General features: G+C 45.9%; 2 long non-coding RNA genes across 3 annotated transcripts in view; both read right to left on the bottom strand.

The window, feature by feature from the left end:
* Positions 1-392: 392 nt before the first annotated feature.
* Positions 393-5,332, bottom strand: LOC140617923 (uncharacterized). The gene is made up of 3 exons (XR_012018071.1): positions 5,151-5,332; positions 3,177-3,355; positions 393-885 (listed from the first exon to the last, which is right to left on the bottom strand). It is a non-coding gene; the product is annotated as an uncharacterized lncRNA (long non-coding RNA).
* Positions 5,333-15,942: 10,610 nt separating this feature from the next.
* The window catches only part of LOC140618663 (uncharacterized), a 49,785-nt gene continuing 40,730 nt past the window's right edge, over positions 15,943-24,997 (bottom strand). For both annotated transcript variants that reach the window (XR_012018728.1, XR_012018729.1), the window contains exon 3: positions 15,943-17,234. This is a non-coding gene — a long non-coding RNA (uncharacterized lncRNA). The remainder of the gene's footprint in view (positions 17,235-24,997) is intronic.

Below are 24,997 nucleotides of genomic sequence, written 5' to 3'. Positions count from 1 at the left end.
AGTCAGCGGGCAGCCCAGGTGCAAGAGTGACGGAGTTGGACTCCTGCGTGATTTGAAGGGACGAGGTCACCGGTGGAAGGCTTATGGGATGGGAAATACTGGTGTGACCATCTTTGAGAGATACAGTATGCCACAGTATTCAATAATTATTAACTGATGATAATGATGATAGTGACTCCATTGGTCTCCATTCCACAGAAGAAGAAACTGAGGCCCAAAGAAACGGAGCCTTTCCCGAGGCCTCTTATCTTCATACACTTTCCATTGCCTGACATCTTCAGCATTTTTTGGTTGAAACTAGAGGATTCTAAATGATTCTAAATCTTTGCTATTTTACTTTATTTTATTTTTTTAAATCTTTGCTATTTTAGACAGAAAAGAATTTACCACAGGGAATTAGTGCTTGGAAAACCACTGGAAAAGCTAGGGCAGAGTGGCACTAGACTGGGCCCCCAGAAAAGACTCCCTGGACACAGCAACACCCGCCAGCCACATCTGGGGACGTGGGCATCCGGAGTTGGCCAGTGGAATGAATGAATTCTAGAACATGCTGCCATAGCTGTGATCCAGGGTTCAGGAAACTGCCACCACTGCACCTGCCTTCCAGCTCCCACAAAACTGGTCCAGTGTGACTGCTGTCTCTGCCACAACTGCCTGTCCACACCCATAGCTTGGCAACTGGACACCTGAATTCTTCAGAAAACCCCCAATCTCTGCAAACCTGCTTACCAGCAGCAAAAAGCCAAAGCCCTAGGAAGATGCCTCTGCCTAGTTTCTGCCTTCAGAATATTGTGCAAGTGCATCCAATTGGCAGAAACGAATTTGTATCCAGAAGCCCAGCTGTGAAGGAGTCTGGGAAACTTTAGCCTTTCTGCCAGGAACGTTCTGGAAAGAGATGAGATCAATATGCCTAAATTCAGTAGGACAGCAAATAAAAACCTTTTCTGGAACACACCCGCCCCTACTACGGGAAGCCCCTTAGGTCTCATTGGCTAGAACTGTGCCACGTGATCACTCTCAGCTGCAAGGGAGTCTGAAACTCAAGGATCTGGCAAAAGGAAGCAGAGTTGGCTTTGGAGCAGGCATATTGTCTTCCTAACAGAGTTGAGGTTCTGTTGGCAGAGGTGGTGGGAGGTGGTAACCCACAGATGGTGCCACAGGGTGGTGTGTGCATGTGTGGCAGAGTGAATAACACGGGAATGTATGTTTGCAAGTTGGAACCAGCATGTGTGTCTGTGTGTGTGTGAAGTGTTGAGGAGGAAGTGGGTGAGGTGCTGAAGCAAGAAGTTTCCTTCCTTCCATCAGAGGAACCCCTTTTCCCAGTTTCCAAGGGAACATGTCATTAAAGTGCTCTGGGGTCAGGGGCCTGTGATTACTCATATGGCTTGTTTCTATAGGAGTGTGGGGGATAGATTCCTGAGCACAAGCAGTGTTCAACTGGCAAGTGGGCAGCGTTTGGGAGCAATTGCTGTGCAATGCATATTCTCTGACCATACCTACATACCTAAGTCTTCCTGTGGACAAGAGCATTTTTATTCCTGTTCTCTTTCTCACTTTGTTAGAAGATGCAGCGACTGTTTGTGGCCTGTCTGGAGTCCTCCCTCTGCCCTGTTTCTGTCCCTTTTTCCAAGGCAAACCCAATCACTCCTGCCCATCCATCACTTCTTGCACCCTCTTTGTTCATTTCCTTTTTTTTTTTTTTTTCTTCTTCTTTGTTCATTTCCAATCAGCATTTATTATTCTGATGACTCGGGGCATGCCAGGTGCTGTGTTGGCAGCGAGTGATACAGTGGAAGGCCTGTTGTCTCAAGATTTGGTGGATGGCCTCAGGGCTTTGGTGCACTACAGGCTTGGCTTAGAACCTGGCTCTGGCCTGAACCTTTGCTACGTGACTCCAACTAAGTCTCTACTTCTTCCCTTATAGGTGGGAGTAATAGGACTCATCTCAGAGGGCACCATGATGGTTAAATGTGATGACATATTTCAGGGCTTACAGAACTGGGCCTGGCATGGAGAAGAATTCGAGAAATGAAAACATGGCTGGTAGTTCTTCCTGTTTCATTTGCCTAGTCCCTCTTTGTCTTGAAGAGAGCTCCCCTTTCTTCGTGTTGTAGTTTGGGTGAGGCTGTCAAATCTCAGTGCTCCACCTGCCCTCTGGTCAGGGGCTGGCCACAGGACCCAGGTCTTGTCAAAGGCCTCACTGCCTCTGGTATTGATAAGAATGGGATCATGCTGTATAACTGTATTATAACATGACCTTTTCACTTCATAGGTCACTGATGTCTTTGTCTGTTGAAACCACAATTGTGGAATATTATTTAAAAGTCACAAAGCATTCTATAATGTTGATGCACCATGAGTTATTTAATCCAGTCTCCTAGTACTGGATGTTATGGACTAAATGTTTGTATTCCACTCCAGCCCCCTACCCCCACCCCCAATGCCTATGTTGAAGCACTAACCTTTAGTATGATAGTTTTTGGAGATGAGGACTTTGGGAGGTACATAGGGTTAGGTGAGGTTATAGCATGGGCTCTCATGATGGGATTACTGCCCTTATAAGAAGTGGAAGAGAGTCCAAACTCGCTCTCTGCCTGCCATGTGAGGCCACAGTGGGAAGGCGGTCAGCAAGCAGGGAAGAGGGCTTTCACCAGAACCTGTTCATGCTGACACCCTTATCTGGAACTTCCAGCCTCCACAACTGTGAGACATAAATTTCTGGTGTTTAAGTTCCCCAGTCTCCCTGTCTGTGGTATTTTGTTATGGGAGCCCAAGCTGACTAATGTAGACTATAATGGATATATATAGGTGATTTCCTTTTTTTGTTTTTGTTCTTTTTTTTAAATAACTTGGACTTAATGATCAAGTCTCCCAGCCCCTTCCCCCCCCCCCCTTTTTAAAAAAGATTTTATTACTTATTCATGAGAGACACACAGAGAGGCAGAGACAGAGGGAGAAGCAGGATCCTTGCAGGAGGACTCAATCCTGGGACTCTGGGATCATGATCTGAGCTGAAGGCAGACACTCAACCATTCATTGAGTCACCCAGGCATCCCTCTAGCCCTCTTTTTAATACCCATTATTTGTATTGTCTTGCAGCAATAGATCCTGTTAGTAATCTTCTCCTTGAAACAATCTCATCCATTCATTTAATGGCTTACTCAGAGTGTACTTACTGGGTACTAATGACGTGGTGAGGTTTGCTTCCATTACACCAGGACTACTGATTCTTTTTCTTCCATGAGGCAGAGTCTTCAGAGGCAAATAGGTCAGAGGTAGGTTCTGAAGTTCATGACCATTAGCCGTGTGGCCCAGAGGAAGGTATGCAACCTCCTGGAAACTCAGGTTTTTTTTCCTGTAATATGGTAATAACAACATGTCCTCTATGGCTTCCTAGAATAATGGAAATGAATCCCATGTGTGCACAACAGATGTGGTATCCAAGCCCCAGATGCTTCACCCCCAACCTCCTTCCCTCCATCTGGACACAAGTGGCCTTGGGAGACATAACGAAAGAAGGAGGGCAGAGGGGAAACCATGACCCTGCATGGAGGTGTTGAGATGCACCAAAGAATCTCCTCCTGACTGTCTTTGAGATAAAAACAGATCATTCTCAGTGCACAGGAAGGATCTGGATTAACTGGGACTATGAGGTCTAAAGGCTTTTTGTTTCTGTTTTTGGTGTTTTTTTTTGTTTTTTTTGTTTTTTTTTGTATGCTGTCTGAAATGGCTGCTAATGAGAATGTCTGAAGTAGTTCCTAGTAATGATTTAAAGACTACAACTCATGTCTGAGAAGCATGAGGACTCACAGGACATAAAATCAATATCCATAAAGCAAACAGCGCCTACCTGTTCTATCGGCAATTGTGCTGAGTTTAAAAGCTCAATTGATTTTTTTGATTATAACAAATACTTGCTCATTGCAAGAAATAGAATTCAAAAAAGATGGAGGGTTAATCTGTTTATCATTCAATAAACATGTTTGGAATGCCTACTCGGTGCTGGGGACCATTCCAGGTGCTGTGGACACCTGAGCTAGGAAGACAAAAAAAAAAAAAAAAAAAAAAAAAATCCCACGGAGCTCATGCTCCTCTAAGGAAGAGATGTTGGGGAAATAGAATTCAAAACAAAATCTCCTGCCAATCCAGAAAATCTTTCCACAGAAAGAAAAGAGAAAGAAAACAGTTTTGTTGAGTAAACATTAAGCTGGAATGTGACACCTGTGGCAGGCGAGTCACTAAAGAGATGGCAAAGACAGAAATCTTGCCCTTTTATGCAGCTCAGCAGATATAATGCATTGCATCCATGCCCTCAAGATAAACGGTAACTAGTTCTCAAGTAAGAGAACCATTTGTCACACATAGTTCGCCTTAAATCCCCTGGTAATGGGGATGGCCATTTGTGATTGCTAATTATCTTCCTGAGAACAATAATAAACTTGTCATGTCTCTAAGACAAGCATGTAATTGTAACAGGGAGCTAGTCACCTAAGTGAGACCCTCCCCTAGACTGGGAGTTCAGGATACTATCTTTCTTCATGTTTACATTTCAAAGATACAGCTCTCAGCTTTTTAAGAAACATGTTTCTGGGTTGTAAAACTGTCAAGAGCTTACTTCACCTTTAAAAAGGTTTGCAGGCATTTCACCGGGGCAGAAAAGGGATTTTCAAGTTTTTTAAAGGAAGTGCTTTAAGAAGCACCATGGAAAATTCACTTTTTTCATTTTGTTTTCACCCTTATACAGACAGGCATGAAACAAGTAAGTATACTCTCTGATGTCAGGCAGCAGTAAATACCACATGGAAGTGAGGTAAGAGATTGGGGAGTAATGGGGTGGCAGGCAGGGGGGCTTTAGATAGGCCAGTTGGTAGCTGTCACAGAAGGGTTCCGTGTGCCCTGAGCTGGCAGCAAGAGAACCAGGGAAGGACCTCCTAGCCTCAGCCGTTAGCACTTTTGCGTCCTTCCAGGAAGGTTTCTATGTATAAACAATGGCATCTAGTTATTTTATTTGACTTTCTTTTTTCCCCAAATGGGATTATAATGTGTCCTTCGTTTGTTTTTTTCAGCCACTATCCTGTCAAGGACATCTGTCTGTGTCGGTAAATATACAGAGCAGCCTCATCTCTCTTGAAATGCCTACATTGTATTACCTGTGGTGGTTGCACCAGAAATGGTTTACTCCTTTCCCCATGTAGTGGACATTTAGGGTCTTTGCGGTGAAGGTTGAGAGTAAGAAGTCTGGCGTGAGGTCCAGGTTCAAGCTTTTCCTGTAGGACACTGGGAAATGATTTAACCTGTGCCTCAGTTTCTGCGTATACAAGATGGGGATATGCACAGCAGGTACATGATAGGGTAATTGTGAGCAGTAAATGTATTAACAAGGGTAAAGTGCTTAGAATACTGTCTGGCCCAGAGCAGCCCTATATTGGCGTTAGCTATTATTACTATGAATGATATTAAAAAGTTAATGGTTGTTCTCCCACAGGGGTATAGCTATCTTCCCATTCCTTCCCTCTGTCCCTCCTCCACTCTGCCCCTCTCCTCCCTCAAATATTTGTTGAGCATCTATGATCTGCCCAGTATTGAGCCAGTTTTATGGGCAGATGGCTCAACATGGTCCTCACTCTCATGGAGCATTGATGGGTGAGGCTGATGGACGGTGAACAAGTGAGGAGAGCATCCAGAGTTGTGCGTGCTGGGCGTTGGGTGATCAGAAGGACCTCCTCAAGAAAGAGGCATCGGCCATCTGAAGGGTCAAAGCAGCAGAGGCCGCCGAGCAGAAGGACAGGAGGGCACAGGTGCATTTCCAAAGAGGTGAGCTTGGTGTGTTGGGGGGCAGGCAACTCAGAGGAGGCCTGAGTGGCCAAGGCACAAGGAGTGAGGGGGACTGCAGCGCTGGAAAAAGTTACGGGGCGGTGGGGGTTGCCAGAACAGTCGCTTTCATTCTAGATGCAGTGGGTAAAAGTTAAAGGGCTTTTATACCAGGTGTGAGACAAGCCAATGGGAGAGAGGGGGAGAGAGTAGGAGAGGGAGATGGAGAGATGGAGAGGGAAAGAGAGGGAGGGAGAGAGGGGAAAGAGGGAGTGGGAGGGAGGGGAAGGAGGGAGGGGCCGGGGAAGGGAGAGAGGGAGGGGCAGGGAGGAAGGGAGAGAGGGGGGAGGAAGAGAGAGAGGGGGAGAGGGAGGGAGGGGGAGGGGGAGGGGGGAAGGGAGGGAGGGGGAAGAGGAGGGGAGGGGGAAGAGGAGGGGAGAGAGGGAGAGAGGGAGGGAGGGAGGGAGGGAGGGGGAGAAGGAAAGAGAGGAAGGGAGAGGTTGGGAGGGGAAGGAGGGAGGCGACGGGGAAAGGAGGGGGGGCAGGGGGAAGGGAGGGAGGGGGAGGGGGCAGGGAGGAAGGGAGAGAGGGGGAAGAGGAGGGGAGAGAGGGAGAGAAGGAAAGAGAAGAAGGGAGAGTTGGGAGGGGAAGGAGGGAGGGGGCAGGGGGAAGGGAGGGAGGGGGAGGGGAGAGAGGGAGAGTGAAAGAGGAAGGGAGAGGGAAGGAAGGGAAGGAAGGGAAGGAGGGAGGGGGCAGGGGAAGGGAGAGAAGGAGAGAGGGAGGGAGCGGGAGGGGAAGGAAGGAGGGGGTGGGGGAAGGAAGAGAGAGGGGAGGGGGAGGGGAGGAGGAGGAGGAAGGGAGGGGGAGGAGTAAGGGATGGTGGGGGAGGGGAGGAGAAGGGGGAAGGGGGAAAGGAGAGGGGGACAGAGGGAGAGAGGGGCATTGGGAGGGAGGACGTGCCTTGGGCTCCCGTGGACTTGCGGGCCACGTGCGAGGATCGAGGCCGGGGGAAGCCTGGGGTGGGGCTAGGAGGTCGCGAGAGCTCCCGCCCCCGCCCGCCGACCTGGGGAGGGAGCCGTTTTCAGGGTGGGGCCCCTGGGGAGCCTACCTGGACCCACTGAGGCCAGCGGGGGCCGCCCTAGAAGCTTCGGGCTTCTGGCGGTGGGGGCGGAGAGCCACCCCTCCCGAGGGTCCCCTGCTGCTAAAACTGCCCCCTGCCCATGGGTGGCCTCCCTGTCTTCGACGTGCGGGCCAGTTTCGGGGGCCCCTGGCGCTGGAACCCGGACAGGTGGCTGCAGGACCTCACCGCGAGCCGGGGGGGGGGGGTGCGGCTGGCCCTCGCCGGGGGGGGGGGGGGGGGGGGAAGCCCAGGAACAGGCGGCCTGTGGGGTAAGTCGGGATTCCCCCTTTGCCAGGGTCCTATCGAGGGTCGCGAGGTGTCAGGGGCAAACCGAGTTCCCTTCGGCCTGGAAACCACGCGGGGCAGGTCTCAGACCTCGACGTGCAGGGACCTTTCAAAGTGATGTTGTACGTGGGTGGCCGGGAGCGTGTGTGCACGCACCGGTCTCTCGTTCGTCTCCCCGCAGTGTGGAGGGAGGTGTTGCTCATCAGCCCTCGCCTGCCGGCCTACGCAGATTTTGACCCAGGTCAGTGTGGCCCAGAACGCTGGGCTGGGCTCGAGGCTGGCACCTTCACTGACTGGCTTCTGGGAGTGACAGGCGAGGGATTTGAAGTCATTAGCCTCATACATCCTCATCATTTTCTCCCTGTGAGATGGGGAACAAATATCCAGGGCTGCCTACCATTCCAGTGAGGAATCAGCCCGCCCCAAAAGCATCCTGGAGGAATGTGCTGGTGGTGGTGGTGGTGGTGGTGGTGGTGGTGGGGCAAAGCCATTTGGTTGCTTAGTTTCCCCCTTTTTAATGGATTAGAGGAAAACAGGTGGGAGGTGGGGAGGGTGCTGGCTTGCCAATAAATATCCAGGAAGATATATCTATATATATATCTATATATTTAAAAATTTTATTTATTCATGACAGAGAGACAGAGAGAGAGAGAGAGAGAGAGAGAGAGAGACAGGCAGAGGGAGAGAAGCAGCTCCATGCAGGGAGCCCAATGTGGGACTCGATCCTGGGTCTCCAGATCACACCCCAGGCTGAAGGCAGGTGCTAAACCGCTGAGCCACCGGGGCTGCCCTATATCTATATTTTTAAAATTATTTCCAGACACAGGCTGCTGGCATTTGAATTTTAGTCCTGCCAGTTGCTTGGTAGCTGACTTGGCCAAGTTACTTAACAACTCTCTGAGTTAAGAGAATAAATGTTATCGTCTTTGTGGAAAATGTTCAAGTTTCAGTGCAGGTAAGGAGTAGAGCCTGGTACAGAGTAAATCCACGGTATCTGCTGTTTTGCCGCTGCTGGATGAGAAGACCACGACTTCTCATTCCTCTTTTTATATTAACTGTTATGCAGAGGAGGTTCAGGCCTGACGTGAATAGCTGCTCCTTCTTGCACACTCTGCTGCCGCTTCTGGGTGCTTCTTAGGGATTGTCACGTTTGCAGTTAACCTCAACCCCTGGGGTTGGCATTATCTTTTCCATTTTGTAGATGAGGCAGTTGAGACTTAGGGAGGTCCAGGGAGGGAGATCTGGGGCTGCAGGGCCCCTCCGTGATGCGGGGGCTGGGGGGCCTCCTTCCCCCAAGAAGCGAGCTCATTGAAGCCCTCCCCGCGCAGCATCTAGGGCATGCTCGGAGTGGGGGCTGCGAGGACTGCGCGCTCGCGCACGAAGGTGGCCTGAGCCCCGAAGGTCGCTGGGATTGCAGAGCTCAGCTTGGTCAGGGGCCCCGCGCCCCGCTGGCTTGCAGCTGGGTGATGCGTGCAGGTGGTTCAGACCGTCGCGGATTTACCTCCCGTAGCGCGGCCCGGCGCACTGTTCACCCTGTTCTGGGCGTCCTCGCCCAGCAGGTGGCGCTGCAGGCCCTCCCGAGGCTCCGAGGGCGCCGAGGGCTCCGAGGGGTGAGGCACCTGCACGGACGCAGGTGTGGGGCGAGTTAGGGCGTGCAAATGGTGCAAATGCAACTACTGAAGTCAACACCCCCGCCCCTCCCCGCCGCAGTCGAGTCCCCACCGTTCAGAGAAATGCTTCCGAGGCTGAGTCTCGAGTTCCCTTTTGTGGGAAACCTGCCTTAGATTCAGAGGTGAGCATGGAAGTAACCTTACCGCTCACTCCTCTGAGTGCTTTTTGGGTTGTCGTTGTGCTTTTGTGTCTAAATTTTTTGCTACACCAAATGGATCCACATTTAAGTAACACGAACAGGTAACTGACATCATATCTTCCAGGACAGGTGTGTGAGCACAGCAGGTACAGTTTTCTGGGAGAGGACAGAGGCTTGGACAGACTCCGTGAATGGAGCAGTCCAGCCTGGAGGGGAACCCAGGTGGTCTGGCTCCGGGCCCTTCTTCCTCTAAGTCTCCCAGCTGTTGAGTAATCATCCTGTTTCCCACTTCTCAATTCCCCCTCCCCTCATGGATTCTCCCAGAAGCAAATGGGATATTTATTGGTATAGGGGTGAGGAGGTTGGGGGTGGGGAAGAAACAGGATAAAGAGAAAGGAGATGTTTTCTGAGAAGTGAAAAGTGATCACAGCAGCTGTGTTCATGACTCGGGGACAGATCTTTGGGATCTGTGGGATGGGAGGTCATTCTGGAATCAGGAATGGCAAACCCTCCAGGCCCACAGAGCCAGACCGGGCATAAGTGAGTCAGCAGGGGCAAGGCTTGTGGACAAGGGCACAGCCATACCCATCTAAGGGGCCAGCTGTGTGCTCTAGCACATGTGTGCCCAACATGGCCACATCTATTCAATTCTTTTTTTTTTTAAAGATTTTATTTATTTATTCATGAGAGACACACAGAGAGAGGCAGAGACACAGGCAGAGGGAGAAGGAGGCTCCATGCAGGGAGTCTGATGTGGGACTCGGTCCTGGGACTCCAGGATCACACCCTGGGCTGAAGGCAGGTGCTCAACCTCTGAGCCAATCTGGCTTCCTTCTATTCAATTCTTAAGATAAGCTGTGAGGTAAATTGGAAAGGTGGCTACAGATTCGGCCCTGCCCATTTGGAGGTGAAGCATGATTTCCCCTGCTTGGAATCTGGCCGGCCTGTGACTTGCTTTGGCCAGTAGAATGCCACAGAAGTGATGGTGTGTCTGTTTGGAGCCCAGCCTCAAGGGGCCTTGCACATTCCGCTGTTGCTCCTAAAACCTGTGATCACTCTGTGAACAAAACTGGCCTAGCCTGCTGGAAGAAGAGCCCACGTAGGACAGAGTGAGTCATCCCAGCCAAGGCCATCCTGGACCAGCCAGCCCCATCTGAGCTCCAGTGGATCATAAACACAGGAACAAACCCAGCCACAATAGCCAAGCCAGCCCGGACCAGCAGAACCTTCTGGCTGAGCCCAATCCAAATTGCCAAACCCCAGAATCATGAGACGGCAAGTAGTTGCTACACAGAAAATGCTAACTGACCCGAGCCTACTCTCTGCATTTTAAGAATGTAAAATCTCTTGATTTTTCTTATTTAAAAAAATTTTTTTTAATTTATTTTTTATTGGTGTTCAATTTACTAACATACAGAATAACCCCCAGTGCCCGTCACCCATTTCTTATTTAAAAATTTTTAAAAAGATTATTTATTTTAGAAAGGGGGAGAGAGAGAGTGTGCACGCAAGCAGTGGTGAGGAGGTGCAGGGGGAGAAGGAGAGAGAGAATCTCAAGCAGACTCCAAGCTCAGCACGAGTCTGATGTGGGGCTGGATCCCAGAGCCCAGAGATCATGACCTGAGCCAAAATCAAGAGTCGGATGCCTAGCCAACTGAGCCACCCAGGCACCTGTAAAACCTCCTGATTTTTATATGCTGGCAATGAATTAAAAACAAACAAACATATCAAACCAAACCTCTAGAAGTTGAACCAAATATTTCTGAGTTCCAGGCTGGGGCTCCAGGAATCCCCGGTTGGCAAGCCCTGGAATAGAAATAAATCTTGGTTTGCTACCGCAGTAATGTTGCCCGTGTAAATCGTAGTGAGTTCATAAATACTACTTGAATGGTAGTGTGGAGGACAATCACTGTGCCAACTCTCCAAGGACACCCATCTCTGTGGCCTCTCCTCTTGGGATAAGGAATTTCAACTTTAGTTTCTGTGGTTTTCTTTGTTCAAGGTTGTCTCTTGGTCCTGTTTAAAAATAGAATCTTTATGCTTCAGTAAGGCACAAAGTCCTAATCTTGTTACCCACTGCAGTGAGCCGGGGCACCAGCAGAGCTTTAGCTTCTGCACATCAATCTGCTTTAATAACTTCAGTGGCGAATAATCAAGGGTATTGACTAGGCGGAGGAAATGAGTATTTTGAATCTGTGTCCCTGAGCAGAGCCAAGCGAGGCAGCGGGAAGGAACCAGACTCTTGCTTCAACTTTAAGATTTTCAAGGCTTCCTAATTGTTTTCCCTGCATTGTCTGTGAGACTTTAAAGATCCATTAAAACAGTCTTGGTCCTAAACACCTGATATAATGAACCAGATATAATTCCCTCAGATTTGCAAACGTGGGGAAGAAAAGAAAAAGCCTCTTTTTCAGGTAGGAATAGCCCTGGAGTCTTTTAGGGGAATTTGTCTCGTAGTTATTCACTGGGGGATCTTTTATGAGGCTGAGAAAGGATTGCGATTGTATATATTTTACATAATGGAGCTCAGCTTGCCATTCTGCCTTCAGACTTGGAGAAAGTCTGGTTCCTTTATGTTCAAATACTTTCAGTGTTAGTCCTGCTTTACAAGCTGCTATCACTTCAGCTAATGGATGAGGGGAGAGGAGACCCCATTCTGTAGAGCATCTTTTCTCTGAGTGTGGATGAGGACTACCAACGTCAGGATCACCTGAGTGGGGGTAGGAGGATGGCTTTCTTTTTAAACTGTGATATAATTGGCATATAACATTGGGTCAATTTGAGATGTGCAGTGCATTGGTTTGACAGGCTGAAATATTGCAATATGATCACTATGGTAGGATTAGGTAACATCTTTATCATGTTACATATTTATCATTGGGTTTGTGTGTTGAGAATGGTTAAGATTTAGTCTGTCAGCAACTTTGAAGTTAATTTTAAAATTTTTAAAAAAGATTTTATTTATTTATTAGAGAGTAGAGTGGGAGACAGAGCATGAGCAGGGGAAGGGGTAGAGAGAGAGAGGGACAAGCAGACTCCCCACTGAGCAGGGAGCCCAATGCAGAACTTGATGCTAGGATCCTGAGATCATGACCCAAGCCCAAGGCAGACGCTTAGCTGAGTCACCCAGGCACCTCACAACTTTGAAGTTTATAATGCAGTATTATTGACTGTAATCCTCGTGTTGTATGTTAGATCTCCAGAACTTATGTATCTACAAGTTGGAAGTTTGTCCCCTTAGACAAATTCCCTAATTTGTCCCCAATTTCCCTACTCTCCAGCCCCCAGTGACCACCATTCTACTCCTATTTTTGCAATCTCAGTTTTTTTTTTTAGATTCCACAAATGAATGAAGTCATACAGTATTTGTCTTTCACTGACTTATCTCACTTAGCAGAATGCCTTCGAGATCTATTCATGTCACAAATGGCAGGTTTCCTTCTTTCTTGTGGTTGGCTGGTATTGTATAATGCCACATCTTCTTTGTCCATTCATCCATTTATGGACACTAGGTTTTTTCCACATCTTGGCTGTTATGAATAGTGCTGCAGTGGACATGGGAGTGCATGGGATCCGATTTCAATTCCTTTCAATATATACCCAGAAGTAGCATTGCTGGATCATACAGTAGCTCAGTTTTTAATTTTTGAGGGAACTGCCATACTCTTTTCCATAATGGTTGTACCAATTTACGTTCTCACCGATGGTATAGAAGAGGTCTCTTTTCTCTGCATCCTTACCAACATTTGAGATGTCCTGGGGGATGCCTCCTTTAAAAAGCAGATTCCTGAGCCTAGATTAAAGACACTGGTTAAGAATCCCTGCCAATAGCAACCTGGGATCTATGGTTTTAAAAAGCCAGTTAGTTGTTTGTGGTGTGTGTGTGTGTGTGTGTGTGTGTGTGTGTGTGTGTTTGGCAGTGCATTAAGATGTGGGGAGGGCAGCAGGCAGTGTGGTGCAAAAGTGAGCTCTGGAAAGCCATCCTCTTTGTTAAAATGTCAATGCTTAAAGGTCTCAGTGAGATACTGGCTATAGCCTAGAATATACAGAGAATTGGCTTTGGTTTTGCCACTAGGATGAGGAGATAATTTTGCAGATAATTAAAACCATAGCTTTACTTAGGCTAAAAGGATGATCTCTGGTTTAGAGAGATCCATCTCTTTATCTAACTTGGAATACTGCCATTTGGAACTAGCCATGGACTGTGAAATATGGCTCTTCAACAGGATGGCTGACTCTGTGGTAAACTGCAGTAGTTCTCTATTGCTGCATGACACATTACCCCAACACTTAGTGGCTTAAAACAACAATAAACATATTGTTTATAGTTTCTGTGAGTCAGGAATTCAGAATCAATTGGGTAGTTCTGGCTCAAGACTTTTCATGAGGTTGCTGTCAACATGTGGGCCACCATCATCTGAAGGTTTGATTGAGGCTGGAGGATCCATTTCCAAAATGACTCCCCCGCATGGCAGGCCAGTTGGTACTGACTGTTGCAGTTCCTTCCCACATGGGCCTCCCCATAGAGCAGCCTGAGTGTCCTCACAACATGGCAGCGGGCTTTCCCCAGAGCAAATAATCCCAAGAGAACAAGTAGAAGTTACAATGTTCTTTGTAACCTACCTTTGGTAATCACACAGTATAATTTCTACAATATTCTATTTGACCTATTGGCCAAATAGGTCAACATGATTCATTGTGATGCATTTTGGGATTACACAAAAATGTGAATACTAGGAGGTATCACTGGAGACCATCCTGGAGGCTGGCTACCACATGAACACCATTCACCTTGTCATAACGGTAATAACTTCTATTAGTAGAGGGCTTACAATGTGCTAAACACTGTGCCACAATTTTTTACACACACAATCCTATAACAATATAAATGCTTTTTCTTGGTTTTCAACATTTAGAATGGATTCCTAGGCCAAGCATGAAAAACTTAGCTTTTGTTTTCAGAGGTCAGAAGGAACTGAAAATCAGAACTGTTTAGAAACAGAAAAGCAAAGGTGTTTTGACAAAACATTGTGAAATGAATGGGAGGGATGAGGAGTTGAGAGAGGGGAATGGGAGCTAATGAGTATCTTACAAAGACAGGGGGTCAGGGGATCCTGCAGAAAGTTGATGGAACAAGAAATAGAGAGTTCAGCATATCATCTGCATTTCTGAAGAATCACAAAGGAACTAAAAACTCAGGCTATAAATATCAAAAGTGGAAATGGAGAGGGGAAGTTATGAGCTAACTCCTCTTGCTGGGGGAGGCAATATATGTCGCCTAAATCTGGAAACAATGGTATAAACATGCTATTTAGAGCTATAGAGCATTGGGGTTAGTTGGAAATTGGTACTGTGGGCTCAGATGGAATGATTCTGTGGAGGGGGAAGGTGTGGAGGAGGGTTAGACACTTCAGGGACTTCCCAGAGGGAAGCAGGCAATGGTCTCAAACTTGAACTTGCACCACTATGACTTCTTGGGCTTGTTAGAACACAGACTGTTGGGACCCATGCCCAGAGTTGCTGCTTCAGCCATCCTGAGTTAGTTGTATAAGAGAAAAAACTTGTGTTTCTCCTCTGCCACTCACACAGAACACTTCTGTGATCAGGTGTGTAGCTTTTTTTCTCTCATGGACCAATTCTGACACCAGCTGGATGTCCTATAATTCATTTAAGTTCTGCCCCAGCCTCTTCCTCTGGGGAGCTCTCAATCTGATGGAGAAAGTGGCAAGACAAGCACCGAGGAGATATGAATTTTTAAAACTTAAGAGAATAAAAGGGTGCTGACAGTAGACTGCTATCTCCCTGCTTTTTCTGTTCACATTGAATTTTTATTCAGTATCATGAATACTTTTGAACTAATTTTTCCCCTGTAATTTTATTTCAGAACAGTGGCTTCCTAGAGGTCTCCATGATACCCAGGGAAGTGATATAGAGAACCCAAATGCCACCCATTGTGTGGTGATACTGTCCGTGCAAAATGTTATCCTGGTCTGGAATATATATTGAATGCTGGCTTCTTGTGTCATCCATTTATTTGTTCATTCATTCTTCCATCCACTGAATATGTGCTGGGTATCTTCTATGTGCCAGGCACCGTTCTTGGTGCTAGGGACATTGTAGTGAATAAGAAAGAGAAAATACTGCTCTGTGGGCACTGACATTTTAGCAGGAAGAGAGACTCTAAAAAAAGTAAATACTACAGTATGGAGGATGGAAGATTATAGTACAAGTTGTAGAGGGGAAATAAATCAGTATGAGGGAGTATGAGTGTCAGTGAAGAGAGTGTGACCTAGCATGGATAGCCAAGGAGCCCTGAGATGCCATGGATTGGTGACACTTGAACAGAGACCTGAGTGGAGTATGAGAATGAGCCATGTAGCAACTGCTGGAAAGGCATTTTGTGTGGAGGGAGCAGTAAATACAAAGGCCTGAGGCCAAAATGTTCTGAAATTTGTTAAAAAAAAAAAAAAAGGTAGATGAGAAGGAAAAAAACATTTTTCAGACCCATCTGTGCTTCCTCAAGCACAGATCTCTGGCTAATCAATCCAGTTTTCCCTTTCCACATTATCTTTTGAGTTCTTTCAATTAAAAAACATATCATTTCTATCACAATTACTTGTTTAAGAAAAATGAAAACATAAGCCACAATTGCTTTTTAATTAGGATGGAATCTTGTTAAATGGAAGGCATTTTGGTCCTTGATTTGGATACACAAAAATGAGTGTGGTGCTGAATTGGGGTGAGGACTTTTAGGGGGGGTGATATTTCTTTATGTAACAGAAAGAGGGAAATTTGGAGGTGGAAATGAGCCATCTAGAAAGTGCAGTTAGGAGGAAGGGACGAAGCCTCTGCAGAAGTGAAGTAGACTCTGAAAAATCCACTGTGGTGGGAGGCTGGAGGAATCCAAGGATAAAGATTTTTAAGTCTAAAATTTTCGTTTAATGGTTTTCTCAATTTATTTTAATTCATTTAATTAAAACTTCCTTAGCACTTAGCCAAGCATGGTTCTGACCTGTTCATGATTCTTTTTTGAGATACAAGTCATAACCATAAAATTCACCCTTTTAAAGCATACAATTGAGTGGTTTTAGTATATTCAGAAGATTGTTCAACCATCACTATGATCTATTTTCAGATAATATGTTTTCATCACCCTGAAAAGAAGCCTTATACTCATTAACAGTTGTTCCTCAGATATGCAAAATATCTACTCATTTTAAGATTCATTACAACTCCCTAAGTTAGAGACCATGATTATCCATCTCTTCCTAAGGAGGAACTGGGCTCAGGGTTCATAGGAGCTGGAGCTGGGCTTGAACCCAAGCCATATGGCTTTGGAGGCAGTGACCTTTACCATTGTTCCTCTTTACTTCATAAAAATTAATGTATAACAAGGGAAGGCATTTTACACATCACAGGAAGGAGATTCAAAATGATCAAGAGCAATTCTAGTCAGAGAATAAAAAACAAGCTTCTGAAATTTAACCATATGTTTTGCTACTCCTCATCCTTGATTTTTAGTGCAGACCTGTTTTACATTACAGTTTTTTATACTAGTCTTTCTGTACTTTTCTCCATCTCTGTAAATGCCACCTTCAACTACCTGGTTTCTCAAGTCAAACTTGGGAGTTGCTTTGATTCCTCCCTTCTCCTCATCCCTCACATCCAGTCTTTCTTTAGGTCTTGTAGACTGTATCTGCAGCCATCCTCAAAGTGGTCACTTCTTTCCATTAGTGCTGCTATCACTTTAATACAAGCCACTTTTCTTCTGGATTCAGCTAACTGCAGTCCGTTAAACGCGCCTGGTCTGTCTTCTGCTTCTACATTTTTGCAAATGCTGTTTACATCTGGAATAATCTTTCTCTTGGGTCCACTTGGCAAGTTCTTTGCTTATTTTCAAGACTGCTCTGAGGTCTTGCTCTGGACATGCTTTTTGGTAGAGGCTGTGGGTGTCCCCCCCATCACGTCTGGGTCCAGCTGATTTCAGCACCGCGGTGCTGGACAGTTCACGGCTCATCTCAGCTGTGCAGCTTCGGGTCTTTCTCCAGAGTTAGGTGTGCTGGCAGTGTAATGCCCCCGGGGACCACCCAACTTCATTCTCTTTCAGGAGGAAGATTTTGAGGCATGTTCTATAGAATTCTTCAGTCGACTTTATCAAAATTGAGAACCTCTGTGTTCCAAAGGACACCATCAAGAAAATAAGATAACCTACAAAAATGGGAGAAAATATTTACAAATCGTATATCTGACAAGGAATTGTATCTAGAATATAGTACTCTTTTATAGTATAGTAAAGTACTCTTTTTTTAAAAAAAGATTTTAAAAATTAATTAATTAATTAATTAATTAGAGAGCACACATGCAGGGTGAGGGGCAGAGGGAGAAGCAGACTCCCCACTGAGCAGGGAGCTGGATGCCCGGCTAGATCCCAGGACTCCAAGATCATGACCTGAGCTAAAGGCAGACACTTAACCGATTGAGCCACCCACGTGCCCTTGTAAAGTACTCTTAACAATAAGAAGACAACCTAATTTTGAAAACACGAAAAGATTTGAACAGATGGATCTCTGAAAAAGATGTACTAGTTTACAGTAAGCACATAAAAAGATGCTTAACACCAGAGTTTTTGGGGAATGTAAGCCAAAATGATAATTAGTTACCACTTCACATGTACTAGGATAGCTACAATAAGAAAGATGAACAGTAACTAGAGTTGGCAAGGATATAGAAAAGTTGGAACCCCATGCATATGGAGAGGGAATGTAAAATGGTGTTCCTCAAAAAGTTAAACAGCATTATCCTATGATTCAGCAATTCCACACCTAGATATACACCCAAGAGAATTGAAAAAATATATCCGTAGAATAATTCGTACATGAATGCTCCTAACAGCATTATTCACAATAGTAAGAAATGGAAATGACCCAAATGTCCATCAGTTAATAACTGGATAAAAAAATATGCTTTATACATATAATTATTTGCCAAAAAACAAAATAACTGCTGGCACATGTTACAACTTAGATGGATCTGTTTTTTTATATGGTTCTTAAAATTTCCCCCTTTTTTTTTCTATTCATTCATTCATTCAATTTAAATTCAATTTGCCAACATATAGTATAACACCCAGTGCTCATCCCATCAAGTGCCCTCCTTAGTACCTGTCACCCAGTTACCCCATCCCCCACCCGCCTCCCCTTCCACAACCCTTTGTTTGTTTCCCAGTTAGATGGATTTTGAAAACACTGTGGCAGGTGAAAGTAACTGGATACAAAAGGCCAAATATTGAACAATTCCATTTTTATGAAATGTCCAGAATGTGCAACTCTACAGAGATAGAAAGTAGACTAGTGGTTGCCAGGAGCTGGTGGATGGTAACAGCGAGGAGTGACTGCTAATGGGCATGGAGTTTCCTTTTGGGGAATGAGAATGTTCTGGAATGGGATAGCGCTGATGTCCTTGCACCACTTGGTGAATTTTCTAAAACTGAATAAAAGGGTGAATTTTATAGTATGTAAATTATATCCATTTAAAGAAAGAAGTACTCTTTCTTGCCTTTTCTTCTTTGATCCTTGTTTGTCAGTGTGCTTCATTCTTCTGAACTGCCAAGGTCCCTGTTCATGAGTTCCCAAAGGAGCTGGTGTTGGAGTGGGTACTCTAGCAATAAGTTCAGTTCCTGACCTCTTAGCTTCTTTCTGCAGAGAACAGCCTTACTCCTCTTGCAGCTAAGCTCTAAGACACAGATGTGTTGTGCCTAGCTAGAGAAGAAGTGCCTGGCATCATCTCAAATGAAGGACCCAGGCCACTCTGTTCTCACCATCCCAAATGGTACCCAAGTTTCCTTAGCTAACAAACAATGCATGGCATCTTTTGTGTAGACTCCAAGGTGGGGGCAAACATGAAGCTTGCTCGTAGTCCATTGCAACTCTGAGCAATTAGGGGCAGGAAAATGATGGCAACCTCAAAATGAGGACATTGCCAAATTGAAACCTCAGATGACTTGGGTAAAATGTAAGGGGCTGCATATTGTAGTAGAAAAGAGATCAGGCTTTAAGGGGCCATAAAGACCTAGGTTCAAGTTCTAGCTTGCCTAAGTAACTTCATTTATTTCTAAGCCTTGGTTTCTTCATTGAGAATAATGCTACTTCCCTCAGGAGTTGGAGGAGGACTGGAGACAGTGAATGGAGCATGCCTGGCACAAAGCTTGTGCTCAGTTAATAGTGGTCAGGCTCGATATGAAATATTTAAGTCACAGTGACCTCGTGGATCTGATCCATTAAATCTTGGGCTTGGAATTGAGTGGAAAGCACAGGAAGAAATTCATATAAATGAAATCCATCCCCTTCATTTTGTAAAGAACTTATTAATAAAAGGGAACTTCCTAACCTGTGAAACTGTGAGGCCTGGGCAACTCAGTGGGGGTTAAATAGGTTTTTTGCAGAAAAATGTCCAAGCCCTCTTAACATTTAAATGGTACAAAGCAGTGCATTTTGTCTCTCAGGCAACCAACAAACTAGATTCCACTTCCAGGTTAAAAAAAAAAAAAAAGTGGATGTTCTTCAGGGATGGCTTGAACTTAATGCACATATATATCAGCAATCACATTTCTCAACCTCAAATCCCAATCAGGCTGTTCAAAATGTAAACAGACTCAGAAAATTGTGATTCTATGGCTACAGTGCAAAAACAGCCTGAGCTGACTATCTTAATCTCAAGAGTGTGTGGAGAAGAAGTGCCTTTATTGCCCTCCCTTCCACTGGCCAAGCCAAGGGGCACTTGGGCCAGGCAGTCCCTAGAATTAGCTCCTGGGCCATGGAGCAAGGTACAGGAGAGAAGGGGCTGGAAGCCGGGGGCAGGCGGGAGACCAAGTAGCTCCAGATGCAAGCACAGTCAGTTGGAAGTCCAAGTCCGCAGAGCAACCAAACATCAAGGAGAAAAACCTAACCCCTTCAGGGCAGGGAACTATACAGGTATTGGCAGAGCGAGGTGAGGTGTGGTGGCAGCTGCTCGGCTGAGTGTTGGCTGGGGTAGATTTCTAGACCTTACATGTCTCTGAAAATGCCTGCTTTCATATCTGCTTTTTTATTGAGATTGCGATTTTTCTGGAGATTGCACCCGAAGAAAATGTTCCATGAATTAGAAACCTATTTTAAAAGTCGGCGTCTCTCGTGCTCTGACCCCTGCAGGCTCCCTTGTCTATAAGCAATAAGTCCCGTTTAAGCAAAGTGCCCATGAATTCCAACTTGCATCTCCTTTCTCTTGTGACTGATTTTTCTTCTGATGTCCTGCTGGGGAGCAGAGTCAGCAGCCCCAATGGAGAAGGCCTGACATTTAAGATGAAAACATGTTTGTTCCTCTTTACCTTTGAAAGAGGGGAGGAAGGGTGGGTGAGGGATGTGGTTTTGGACTCTGTGCCTTCGCCAGATTCTGTGCTGTTCCTTATAGTTCATTAGGAAGGGGACACCAGTTCTTTTATTTATTTATTTTTTATTTTAAAATTATTATTATTTTTTTATAAATTTATTTTTTATTGGTGTCCAAATTGCCAACATATAGAATAACACCCAGTGCTCATCCCATCAAGTGCCCCCCTCAGTGCCCGTCACCCAGTCACCCCCACCCCCCTTCCACCTCCCTTTCCACCACCCCTGGTTCGTTTGGTGACACCAGTTCTGACAGGTGAGTGTGTTTAACAATTCAGATAAGAAACCATCTTGGGGGAATGAGATTCTAAGTATGAGAGGTTTCACAGTGACACTTAGAAAATTCTTTGATATATGCATATTTTCTGTACTGCTTGTTCCTAGATAATATCACATACTCCAAATAAGAGAAACCTTTACTTCGTTTTACTTTTAATTCAGCAGCATTTCTAATGTAAGAAGTATCCTTCCCCCACCTGCCTTTTGTAGTTTGTGGTATGGCTGACGCCTTTTGTTCCAGAAACTTTCATTTTGAGTGTTAAATACTCCAGCTGAGGCTGAAAATTGTTTTTCCCCCAATGTGGGAGAAGACAGTGACACCCCCATGTCAGATTAAATCCAGATGTTACCGTAGCCACACAGCTGGGGACTTGAATTTGGCTTCACAAATGGGCATGGCCCCTGTAGGACCTCAAGGTGACCTGCGGAGTCTCCCTGTCTCCTTCCCTCTATTTCTTCTGAAGCAGAGTCTATCAATTTTATACAGGAAAAGGAATGCAAACCGAGTGTCCTGGCAGATTGTGTCCTTGTTCCAGCAAAAAACTCTGAGCTTCTTCATACTTTTCAGTTTTGTGCTAGATCACATTTCAAAAAAGATTAGGTTCTGCTACACTTAACTCAGTGGTTCTCACTGAGTTAGGAAAGTGATTTTGCACTCCGAGTGGACATTTGAAACTGTCTGGACACATTTGGGGTTGGTACAACCAGCAGGGGTGTATTGACATCTAAAGAGTTTGGGCCGGGGATGCTGCGAGCATCCCACAGGGCACAGGGCAGCCCCCACAACACAGAATGGCCTACTCACAAATCAGCGATGCCCAGATTGAGAAACCCCAGTATAAACGAAAGCCAGTTTTGCCAGCAAACCCGTATGTGTTTGGATTCTACCCAAGTTGAGATCCTTGCTGTGTACATACCTATGAACTCCTGATTTTTTATATTAACATTTTAATTCTTTCAACAGTATTTATCGAATGTCCATCATATACTGGGCACAGTTCTTAGCTCCAAACTTGAGCTTAGATCAAGCATAATCCTGAAGTCTCTGTGCCTTGCTGGTCTTATGACAGGGGGGTGGGGTGGGGTGGGGAAAGGATGGCAGAGAAGCACTCTGCTCAAGTAAGAAGTAGTCTTTCTTTGCTTTTTGCATAGAAGGTCTTCTTGGGCCTGGCACACTGTGGGATGCTGGGGGAGCAGAGATTAAATAGGCAGATGTGATTCCAGCCACCAGGGATGTGTACATTCCAGTGTTGAAGATAGAGGGTGAATAAGTAAATAACCAAGTACATGATCTAAACTCAAGTTCTCATGAGTGTCTAAATGGAAGGAAACGTGTGCAGGGATAAGGTGTGACACGGAGGGACCTACTTTGGATTGAGCATTTAGAGAAGGCTTCTTGGAAGCCCTTTAATAAAAGAAATGCTATTTCAGCTGGATCTGAAGAAGGAGCCACCCAAGGCAAGAGATGAGAGAAGAGCATTTCTGTCAAGAGGAATAGAAATTTCAAAGGCCCAGAGGTGGGAAGAGATCGGCATGTTCCAGGTACTGAAAGAAGGCTGATGGCACAAGAATGTATTTGATAAGAGGGAGAATGGAGAGGAATAAGCCAGGGAGGTCAGCAGAGGTAAGATCTGCTGGGGCTGGGGGGCATGGTGAGGAATTTTGCCTTGGGATAAACCAAAGACAAACCAAAGATAGTACAGGATATGGATATTCCAGCCCTTGCAGTATATCTGAACTTATAATTTTCCTTGCACCATTTTACCCAGCTGTGTGGCTCCAGGGTCTCAATTTTCATCCTGTTTGTGGTAGCTGCCTTGTAGCTCATGTTCATTATACATTGAGCTCGGTAATTCCAGGGAGGCTGTCTTTCCCCCAGGCTCATCCTCATCAATAGGCCATCCCTCCTCCTCAGCAAACTGGGAACTCGGAGATTCACAGGGCCATCTGGAAATCCCTCCTGCTTCTCAAAGGCATATATTAGTTTTCTATTACTGGGTAACACATTACCATAAGCTCAGTGGTGCTCAGTATCACTCATCATCAAGTAAATACAAATCAAAACCACAGCGAGAGCACCTCACACCTGTTAGGATGGCTGTTACCAAGAAGAGAAGAGATAACAAGTATTGACAAGGATTTGGAAAAAGAGGAACCTTGGTGCACCGCTAGTGAGAATGAGAATTGATACAGACATTATGGAAAACAGCATGGAGGTTCTTCAAAAAATTAAAATTAGGACTCCCAGATGATCCAGCTATTCGACTTCTGGGTTTTTATGGAAAGGAAATGAAATCAGTGCCTTGAAGAGATATCTCCACTTCCTTGTTCACTGAAGCATTATTCACAATAGCCAAGATATGGAAACAATTTAGGTGTCCATTGATGGTTAAGTGATTAAAGAAAATGTGACATATATTGGAATATTATTCAGCCATAAAGAGAATGAAATCTTGCCACGGGTAACAACATAGATCAATCAGGACATTATGCTAAATGAAGTAAGCCAGACACAGAAAGACTGGGCTGATTTTGTTTGCAATGCAGTATAACCAGCTAAAAAACTTGAGCTTCTCTTAGACTGCCTTGCATCTGGTGGCCATGTGATGCTGGCCTCACCAGTGGGACATAATCAGAGTTCTGCTGGGGACTTCTGGGAAAGTTTTGATTTCCTGACATAGTCTGTACTGGAGACAGATCCCGAGGCACAGATTCTAGTGCAGGTGGTTTATTTGAGAGGTGATCTCTGCAGACACTGGTAGGGGAGTGGGAAGGTGGGACAGGGAAGAGAAGACTGTCCATACAGGGTGTGTCATCAAGCATGTTACCACTGCGGGCCACATTGGGAGTTAGTGTAGAGTGCCCCCCTCAGAGTTATCCACCCGAGGGGTGAGGGGGCTGGGGTATTAACCAGCTTCTACTGGTTGTGATGGAAGGCTTTTCCCTGGGAGTGTTAATAATCTTAACATTTCCAGCTTGCCTTGTACAGGCTGAGCAGGCTCTAGGGTCCAGAGAAAAGAGTTGCCTGTTGGGCCTTTGGAAGTCAGGGTAGACAGCACAGAAAGGGTGAGGCAGAGGGGAAGGGGGCAGAGATGGACAACATCTACTCTGTGTGTTGCCTGGAGGCTGACAGGCATCTCTTCCTAGGCTGGGTGCTTGCTGAGCTTTCACATGTGTAGACCACCCTCACCTCCCCATGCTTCCCTGGCCCCCAAATGCTACAGGAGCAGAAGGTGAGCGAGGGCGTGGGAGAGCTTGTCACATGGGCACTTGGCCTTGTAGAATGGTGCCCGTCTCTGGCCTGGAGGGGCCTGAAGGCAGGTGGCAGCCTGAGCAGCTCCAAATAGCAGGGGGCTGAGAAGAGGGTGCAGAGGGTGCAGAGGAAGCTGCCCACATTTGCTGAGCTGGGGGGATTGCAATGCACATTTCCATGGGTCTAGACGGTACTGAGGAAGGTAGCTGTATCTGTGTCCATCCCATTGGGATGTCGGCCAGGGTAAGGGATCCCAGGGGAGTAACCCTAGGGTGAGAGTTGAGGGAGCATCATAAGGTGTAGGCCAGGAAATCATAAGCCCCTTTAGGGAATGATGCCAAATCAATAGACCTTAATGGGGGCGGGGGGTGAGAGCTTTCTCTCTCTGAACTCTTTCTTTTCCTCCCAGAGCCAGTTTGAGCTTCAGTCTGTTACAATCATCAACCTTGGCTGAGACATCCAGTTTTATTTTTCTCCTGCATCTTTTTTTTTTTTTTTAAAGATTTTATTTATTTATTCATGGGACACACACACACACACACAGAGGCAGAGGGAGAAGCAGGCTCCATGCAGGGAGCCCGACGTGGGACTTGATCCCAGGTCTCCAGGATCAGGCCCTGGGCTGAAGGCAGGCCATAAACTGCTGAGCCACCCAGGCTGCCCCTCCCACATCTTCTTTAATGAACTTTCTTGTTCATTTTTAAATGTACTTAGTACCATGTGTGCAAATCTGAAAGCATGGGATGTTCTGCTCCCACGAAGGGAAAAAGGAAGGATCGAGTCCCGTCTCTGTTTGCCTTAACGAGTGATTGCTTTAGCAATGTTGCAGACTATGATTCAGTAGTTCTTCACCAGAACTAATTGAAATGAGAATGGATTCTGGCCTTGACATTTTTCCTTTTCCTTTCCTTCCCCCCTCCCCCCTTTTTTATTTCATTTTGATTTTGTAAACTCTCTCTGTTCTGGGTTATTCATGTAAGGTTCCTTTGGAATTGAAACAAACTGCAATTCATTTT

The sequence above is a fragment of the Canis lupus genome, chromosome 26 (genome assembly GCF_048164855.1).
Source record: "Canis lupus baileyi chromosome 26, mCanLup2.hap1, whole genome shotgun sequence".
Lineage (NCBI taxonomy): Eukaryota > Metazoa > Chordata > Mammalia > Carnivora > Canidae > Canis > Canis lupus.
Note: the sequence above shows the minus strand (reverse complement) of the source record. Positions and strands in the feature narration are given on the sequence as shown.